This window comes from Crocodylus porosus, unplaced genomic scaffold (assembly GCF_001723895.1).
Source record: "Crocodylus porosus isolate Cpor-Errol unplaced genomic scaffold, CroPor_comp1, whole genome shotgun sequence".
NCBI classification, from domain to species: Eukaryota; Metazoa; Chordata; order Crocodylia; family Crocodylidae; genus Crocodylus; species Crocodylus porosus.
The window spans coordinates 47,700,913-47,710,318 of NW_017728909.1; the positions used below are offsets into that span (position 1 = coordinate 47,700,913).

The window sequence follows — 9,406 nt, forward strand, 5'->3', positions numbered from 1 at the left end:
TTGGGACAGGAGGTGGCAGTGCAGCGGAGTGCCACCGTGATGGTGGGGACACAGGAGACAGGGGGCGAGGCCAACTGGCCGCATTCCCCACCCCACTCCCGGGAGGCAGCGGCAATGGGGTGGATGGAACGGTGGGGGCTGGCCTCACCTCCCCTGTCCTGCTCCCTGCAGGTGGCAACAATAGAGTGGGGGGCGAGAGGAGGGCAAGGCCACCAGTGTTGGCCTCAGCCCACCCCTCCTCCCTTCTGTTGGGGTGTAGGCTGTAGGGCTGACGTGGAAGCGGTGGGGGGGAGGAGTGGGCCCAATGCAGGAGAGGGGGAGAAGGGAGCGTGCTGCAGTGGTGGGGGGGGGAGTGGACCTGGGCCCAATGCAGAGAAGCAGGAGCCTGAGAGGGGAGAAGAAGCAGGCCCAAGTGGGGGGAAGGCGGAGAACAGCAGGCATGGTCCAACCCAATGCAACAGCAGCGGGGAGGAGGGGAGGAGCGGGCCTCCTCCCCGCTTCAGGCCTGGCCGACTCCTCCCCAGTGTCAGCCCTGAGCCCGCTTCTCTCCATCACTGGCCTGATCCTCTCCCACACCCCCCGCATTGGGCCCAGGCCCACTCCTCCCCTCTCCCCACTGCTGCCCTGCCACAGTTTGAGGTACCACTTGGTACTGCATTGTTGCCAGTGGAGCTCCTCCGGTAGGGAAAGGTGGTGGGGGAGGGGCCTTCAAAGGTGGCAGAGAGCTGCATGGCCAGAAGCACCACATGCTTCTCTTCATCGATGGCTATGGCTGGTACTGGGGCTGAGGCTGTGGAGCGGTGGGGAGGTGCCCTTCACTCCAGACCTGCAGCCCCATGCCCGGACAACCTAGAGCCCCTCATCCTCCTCCAGCTGCCTGCAGCATGGCCCAGGTCAGAGCTGCACTTGGCTTCACACTGCCACAGGACTGCAGGTTGGGAATCAGGGGTATCAGCAGGGATCAGCAGGGGACTGTGGGAATAGAGTGAGGGCACCGGGAGGGGTGGGGGGGCTGTGAGTTGGGAGTGAGGGGCACCAGCAGGGCCACTCCTCTCCTCTCCACACTGCTGCCCTGCCACAGTCCCAACATCCAGACAACTTCCCCCAACACCGGCAGGCACCTGCCCCCCCTCCACATACATCCTTTCCACCCACCCTGCCACCCACACACACACCCATCTGCACCCACACAGTACCCCCTCGACAGTCCCGAAGTCCTGGTCCCCCAACCCCTGTCCCCCATAGACTTACCTGTATCCAGCTGTCAAGGCTGCTCCTACCATCCTGCTTGGCTTTATGCTGGCCACATGTATATGTGCGCGCACATATGTGGCGCCTTCTGCCTCTAATCACCCTTCCTGCAGCCCCAAGCAGCTCCTTGCAGGCTGGAAGCCTGCCAGCTTGCAAGAGGAAAACCATGGTTTTCATCTTTAAAGCAGATTCCTGGTGATGACACATCTCCTCTGGACAGCATTCTGCCCTCTCTCTGTTCTATGTGGCCCAAACCTTGAACCCCTTCCTTCTCCTCCCTCCATTCTGGTGCCATGCTATTGTGCAAAACCTATTGGTTACAAGTGTGCTGTCCTGGGCACAAACTCTACTAGTTGTGCCTCTGAAGCAACCATTTAGTGTCCATTCTTAGCCTCTGACAGAGTAGGTCATTGCCTATGAAAGCACATGCCTCTAAACCAATCTGTCTTTAAGATGCCACCCTGTCCTTCCATCTGCATTGAATAATTAGCACTGGGGGCAATCCTAAATAAGTACAGGTGAAAAATCTGGCCTTAGGTGCTGTAAAGCAGTGGTGCTCAATTTATCCGGCCCCATGGGCCGGACGACTAGCACAGGGCCAGTCTGCAGGTCCAGTACAGTGGTGCATAGGCCATATGCAGGTCAACCCTGCTGTCAAGTCACTTTACAAAAGACAAATAAACCAGCTTAAAAGAGAAGATAAAACAAAGATCAGCCATCATGAACAAGGCATATAAAACCAGGAGCTAGCTTTAGAAGAAAGGAATTCAGAAAGATAAAATGCACAGACATCAAATTGCTAGCAATTTTAGGGCACTCTCCTGAAAGAGCAAACTGACATTTGTAAAACAGTTCTTTGAGTTCTAATGTAACAGATATATGTCTGATATAAAATGACTGGCATAAGAAAAATAGAGGCTTTTTGTATTCTGTTCTCACAGTAGTGGCAGCTTGTTTGGGAATACATCATCATAATATGGAGTAAAACTCTCATAAACGAAAAAGTCACTTATGTGCGAGGCAATTATTTTGTTAATTTAGGCATGCAGGAACTGCCATACTGGATCATACTAGACTATCCTCCTGTCACATATAGTGGTCATTATTGGTAGAGTCAAAGGAAAACATAAAAAAAGAGCCCTATACAGTGAAACCCCAGCTCTTTTGAAGTCTAAAGGGATTTGATGAGGCCAAGATTCCACCCATAATGAACAATCATGCAATCACCTGACCTTATCAGACATTAATTCCCTCAGCCCTGGCAGTTAGGGCTTGGCTCATACCGCCAAGCATAGGGATTCATGTTCTATAAATTTTTATTCTCACCTGTAATTGCATGCTGCATCTTATCAGCCATAAAAGTACAAAATATAGCCTGCCAGTAAAATTACTGTTATCCAGAATGCAAGTGATTCTTTTGAAATCTCTCTCCCATGACATTTAGAAAACTGAAACTGTACAATTAAGAAATTTTTCTTCACATTTGTAAAGACAACCTCCCTTTTCCATGTTTTTTCTTACCATATTTCCAGGTCAAAATTCTGAGCATTCTTCTCAGAACAGCCACTTTCGTGGCCCCCAAAATCTTAGGCTGACATAGAATGGATTTGCTCCATAATATAACCTTAACTTGTCCAAATTTGTTTTTGAATTCAATCCAGAGAGACTAACCATTTCAGCGCTTAGAAACAGCCAAGCCACAATGGTGAGCTCTAGACCAGTGGTTCTCAACTTTTTTAGACTGAAGGCAGCAAAGGACAGATGCCAAACACACTTTGGAAAATGCCAGCTCTTTGCTTTCACTTGTTTTTTTTGACTATGGAAAAATAATAGAGCAATTGTTCTATTGCAAAGAAGTCAGAAAGACCACAACAGTTGAGAATGGTTTTAGCATTACAGATTCCTATTTGAAATCTCTGGGTTTATCACGTGAATCATGTTTACATACCTAACCGCGTTAACATTGTGTGTTACCCCACTGCTCCCTTGAAAGGATCTCAAGGCATCCCAGGGTGCCACAGCACACTGGTTGAGAATGACTGCTCTAGATACATTTATGTGTCATAGTCAAGCTCTCTTGCCGCACATTAGGGGTGCAACCCGCTTAAAGGTGTCCTCTTTATGAAAGTAGAATTCCCATATAACTAGCTCAGCAGGATTTCCAACTATTTTGTGCTGCCAGAAATGAACACAGCAATCATTAGTTAGTAAACTGTAATATAAAAATAAGGGATGGCTAGGAAGAAAGAAATGGTTGCTTCACACTTAAAATTAGAAATCTTTATTACTATATATTTAAGACATAAAAGGCACCACATTGAGAAACTCTGTGTCAAGAACAGATATAAACATTTATTTCTTACAAACTGTACCTGAATGGATCACATTATTTTCTTGCTCCAGAATGAAGGTTTAAAGAAAACTAGTATTTCCTAATGAATTTTCTATTTAACACTTTACAAGAGAAAGACCTGTTCTCTGGAAATTGGAAAAAATAGCACAGATTGGCTAATTCAAATCACATTAATACACACACTTATCCATACAGGATGAAAGTCCATCAAGAACTACTGACCCTAAAACTAGCTTTAAAAAAATACTAATGGCTGCTGCTGCATCTAGTGTCTTAAGTGGAAATGTACGGGTACATTTACCTAGTCCTGGTAGGAGGATTACTGTGCCATAGCAACAAGATACTTGAAAAACTAAATTGGCTCTGACAAGGTAATAGATGAAGTATCTCATTTCAAGACTGCAGCTATTCATGTGTCCTCCTGTTGATTTGGAGAAAAAACAAAATATTTTTGCCTGAACCGGAAAAATAAATCATAATACTTGCATAGCGTGTTTAATCCATCTGTTTCCAACAGTATTTTGATTACGATTTGGTGCCACATGGAAGAACCAGGTCTGCGCTTGATTCTATGCACACACTGACTGCGTGTTAGAGGGTTGTTAAGAATAGGGCTATGCAAATAACTCATTTTTCAGTTCAAGTCAAACCAAGTTGAATTTGGTTGCTGTTGTTTCATTTCTTCATCAAAAATATCCTTTAGTCTAAAACGGAACATTTATGGTTTCTGACACACAAGGAAAACAAAGAAAACGAAAGGCTAGTTTCACAAAACTGCCAGCGGAGGAAGAAACCTGGACTTCGCCCCTTTTCTATTTAGGTGCCCATGGCTAAGAGCCATGCTCAACTCCCTCTTCTGCACAAGGGAATTCAAAGTCATCTCCCAGGCTGTGCGTCCCCCAGGACACTGCCCTAGCTTCCCTAGTTCAAACTCCTGCACTGAAACAGGCAATGAACAGCTCTAAATGAAGCAATCTGATGCTAGAAACAGGTGTCACCAAATGAAGAAGATCAGCTGTGCTGGGATGTATCCCCAGAAATGCCAGGGGTGCATCCTGATACACAAGGAAGCCCTGACTTCCCCTGCTGACCAAGATGTGTCCTGGAGATCCAAGATGTGTCTTTGTAAGTACAGAAAGCCAGCCAGGGGACCCCCGAGCTTGAGGGACCTGATCCTGCATGGCAACTCATGTGGTATGCAGGATTCGGCCCCTTAATACTCCAGAGCACCTGCCAGGGCCACTGGAGAATGTGGGCAGCTTCTGGTTGGCCATGCGCTCGCACCAAAAAGTAAATAGACATCTGCCACTAAATAGCAGTATAAAATTGAGACCCTCTTCATTATGGCCACAAATAGGACAATGCAACAAGGTGTATGGACATCCATTTGCTTGACTTTTCTGGCGAGCAAATTAAGGCAAAAGGAGACACTTGTTTCCACTCTAAAAACAGGGTCTTCCATTCAGTAGTAGGACTCAGTAGAGCTGGTTGCAGGTGTGGGGTGGCAGATGCTTCTCTCAGCCCATCTGATCCACCCTGAGCAGCAGGTAGTGGGACCTTCTCATCACTGCTGAGCATCGCAGCCAATCAACTTCCAAGCCCCCACCACTCAAATCAGTGGTGCTGCTGCAGACAGAGGCAGTGGCAGGAGGGCAGGGGCACGGGGTACAGTCTTGTGCAGAGGCAGGGGCGGCAGTATGTGGGCATGTGTGTGGTGCCCCTGACCATGGTACCTGGGGAGGTCACCCATGTTGTCCAACCATAAGGCTGGCCCTGCTTAGGCAGAGGAAATTAATGCTGGCTGTCCTACATCCTGATTGAGTGCTTTAACACCTGAGGTTAAAGTAAAAATAGGAAAATAACCACCTCCTCTAGTTCAACCCTAAAACAAATAATGTCCAGCCAAAACCATTCAGCAAACTTGGGCCAAATTTGCAAGTAGCTTTTGGAAATACAAACACATATTTTTCAGGGAGAATTTCATGTTGGCTGAAAAAATTACCACATTTTCTTGCATATAACTCACAACTTCTCCTCCAAAATCATCTGGGAAAAATTAGGGTGCATATTACATGAAAGGAAAGGGGATTTGCCTCAGTCTGGAAAGGTGACAGTGGGGTGGGGGTGAAGCAGTAGCAGTGTTAATTGCTGTGGATCTGGGAGCCATGGCAATTAATTCTGCCACTGCTCCGCTCTCTCCACCAACAAATTTCCAGACCCATGAGGAGCCCCTCTCCCCATCTTCACACTAGATTGGGGTTGAGTGTGGGGTTGATCCATGGCTGACCCAACCTGGACCCATCTGCAGACCTCATCTGGTGCCTGGTGGCAGGCTTGGCTCCCTAACTACTGCCATTTAACCTGAATCAAAGATCTTTTTCTTCCAACTCCCCTTCAAAACTAAGGTGTGTATGATATACAGGAGCATGTTATGTTTGAACAAAATATGGTACACTCCACTCTAGTTGCAAGTGCTTAAAGACAGAACAGACCCTTGAGTAGTCTTCCAAAGCTGTGAAACTTATGTGGCTCCAAACAGCATAGTTACGACCTGCTCACAGATAAAGGCAGATTAAAATGAATTTGTAAAGGATAACAGTCAATAGTTAACAAATAAATAATCAGCCTGAATATTTTCATGTGCAAAGAGTTTTATAAAAATGGAGAGGAAACTTAACAGAACATCAAGCAACTTACATATGGACACTGTCATTTTAAGGGCATTTTTCTTTTTGCATTTCTCTGGGACCGCTGTTCATTGTGCTAAATGCGTCTTGGCAGGACAAATTATCTTAGTCTTACTAATATATTGGGGAAAAGAAGACACAAATCCCTCAGGTATCTGTCAAAACTAAATACAATCTCTTGAGGATGGGTCTTCTCAACATGTCTGAGATCTTGTTCTGTATGTCCATTTGTCATTATTGCCTATTTTCAACTCAGTGGCAAAATGAGTTGCACACCACTGATGAATCAGGTCAAATCTGGTTACGTCAATCTTGGAAAGGAGGGGGAAAATGGTTATCGTAACTAAATCTGTACCGCATCAATGATGCAGCTATTGATACAGAGACAGTGGAAAGAGAGAGAAAAGAATCCAAAAAACATGATAAGACATAGTGGGATTCATAACAGGTATTACTGTCACCCCATAATTAGTGTATGGTATAAAGAGAGTTTGGACAGTGTGAGATCTGGACACCGGAGAGAGGAATCTGATCTAATAAATATCAGTGAGATAACTACACCCAACACAGCTATTCCAGTAACAAGAAAAAGAGCTCCATGCTAAAGTCAATGAAACTGTGGTCTTTTATCAGTCCATAGTCTAGCTAACATGCATAGCTTATCAAAAGGCTACTAGGCTGCAAAATAACCACTTAAAATACTTTAAAATTATTTTTACATTAAAAGGCTTCTTCCACCAAAGAGTGGCTGAGAAACAATGTGAGGAGACTGTGCATGCATGGTAGGAATTGCCAACTCATCATCCATTCCAGGGGCCAGAGTGACAAACAGTGGCAGAGGAACTGGCTGAGCACAGACTGACTGGCTGAGCACAATCCACACCTTGAACAATCTCACATTCTGCTGTCTTTGAACTAAATAGTTTTGCTGGTCCCTTACTCAGGGAGAACATTGACTGCCAGTACAGATGCAGTTTAGACTGTTGATATCAGAAGGAAAAGACAAATAGCTAAATATAAACAGGCCCTTATGCTACTGACAGAGGCCATCTTCAGCCTGTGATAACAACAGGTTGGCAAGACGGGCGCAAATCCTGAGAACCACGTAAAGGAGTGCTGGCATGGAGCTAGGGAGGCACTTCACCCTCCTATCCCTGTCTCCCAATTCCCAGTTTCATCCTCCTCTCTACCATGGCATTGGCTCTTGCCACCACAAGAGCAAACCTCTGGCCACCACCACCCAGGGATACAGAACTGGCCAATTACACCTCTGACCCAATCTGGGGCTGCCATTCGTGCTTTTCATCCCCCCCATTCAATGTCAAAGAAAAGCTGAGATTTCAGCATCTGAAGGCAAGAATTACATTTCTAGTCCTTTTTTCTTGCAGAGATGTTTATGCCCAGAAGCCCATTGCCAAGCAAACCTCACCCTCCCTTAGGTTGCTATGGTTGAAAGTTTGCCCCACTGAAAATTTTCTAATTTGAAAGTTATATGCTATGGTAACAAGTATTTATATCTGCTGTCTAGCACTCATGAAACTGAACTTTTGGCTGAGAGAGGAAACCTGGACTAGTTCATGGCCCTTAGGCATAGCTGCCCCCACCTAAACTACTTCTAGTGCAGTGGTTTTCTACCTACAGCCCATAGGCCAGCCCCTGATCTGACCCAGGACCCAGGGGATAAGCAGCTCAGCCCAACACATCTCTTTCCCTACCGTGTGCCTTTCAGTCAATCCCCTCTGCAGCCCTCCCTACTCATTTCTTCTCCCCTCCCCTACAACAGGAGCTGCTCACCTTCACCCTCCCTTTCTCCTTCTCCCCTCTCCTAGGCAAGCACTGCTTAGCAGATGTAAGCTCTCTTCCCCTCTCTCTGATGCTGGCAGCCACCTCCCTCTCCTGTCTTCCCCTGGGTGGGAGGGACAGGGGGGCAATGGTAATCCCTGGTGCAGCCAGGTCATAAGCACCTGGTCCACTGCTCCAAAAGGTGGAGCATCCCTAAAGCAGTGGTGCTCAATCTCCAGTCCCTAGGACTGTATCATTCGGCCCCTGGGGGGTCCCCATCCATCCAGAAATTTGGTGGTGGAGGAGCGATGGCAGTAGGAGTAATTGCCACTCCTCTGCTGCCAAATCTTCAGACTCAAGGGAAGCCTCATGGGATAAATAACATAGCCCTGGGTACTAGATCACAGGTGTGCAGGGTGACTCCATGTCCAGATCAAGCCAGTCTGCTGGACCAGAGAGTTGAAACCACTCCTTTAGAGCAACTGGAATCTCCTTTGCTCAGACCCCTGCATAACCTCTTGCCACAAACAGGGCAACTGAGAAATACATCAAACTGCTTAATATTAGAAACCAAAGGCAGCATTGTCTACAATGCCCAAGCCCTCCGTGTTCATAAAGGTTTCTCAAGACACTCTGAAAAGTTTTGCTCCTTGATTCCACATCAACTCTGACAGTAACAGCCTCCATATTTCGTAAGTCACAGATCCACCTCTTCCCTTTAGTTTTCTCATCTCTTGAATGTGAGAGAGTAGTGCTAATTATTTACACCACAGAGTACTTGTCTGGGAAATCGCTACACTCTAATATTCACCACAATGCATGCAAAGTCCTTCAGTGACTAAGAGTGAAGTCTATCTTTTTTTATATATATTCTACAAATCTTGCTCAATCTTAATGATTAGAGATATATGCACAGGTGTGTACACACGCTCAGACATATTTGTATACGATATATATAAGGATGTCTCTTCTCCAAGGGTTAGAAACTAGGTCAAAAAGGTGCCCTTTTATTTCAAACAATGTAGACCCCTTTCCCCAGGGACACTGCACCCAGGCACCCAGGTTGCTTCTGAGTCTAAACTTGAGCTGCTCAAGGCCTTTTCCTAGACCAGGGGTGGGCAAAATAGGGCTCGCAGGCCAGATCCAGTCCATGAAGCCATTCTATCTGGCCTGCGGGGCCCCTAAAAATTTAGAAAATCAATATTCATCTGCCCTTGGTTTCTGTCAAAAATGACAGGAACCAAGGGCAGTAGAACCCAGGGGAAGCCTGGCCCCACCCCCCCAGACAGAAGCCCCAGGAGGGGCGTCTGGCCTGGGACCAGGTGGCTGCCTG

The 9,406-nt window shown here is 46.6% G+C and overlaps 1 protein-coding gene across 1 annotated transcript in view; it reads right to left on the reverse strand.

The window, feature by feature from the left end:
• PDE8B (phosphodiesterase 8B) overlaps positions 1-9,406 on the reverse strand; it is a 204,654-nt gene that overhangs the window by 98,861 nt on the left and 96,387 nt on the right. The window lies entirely within an intron of this gene.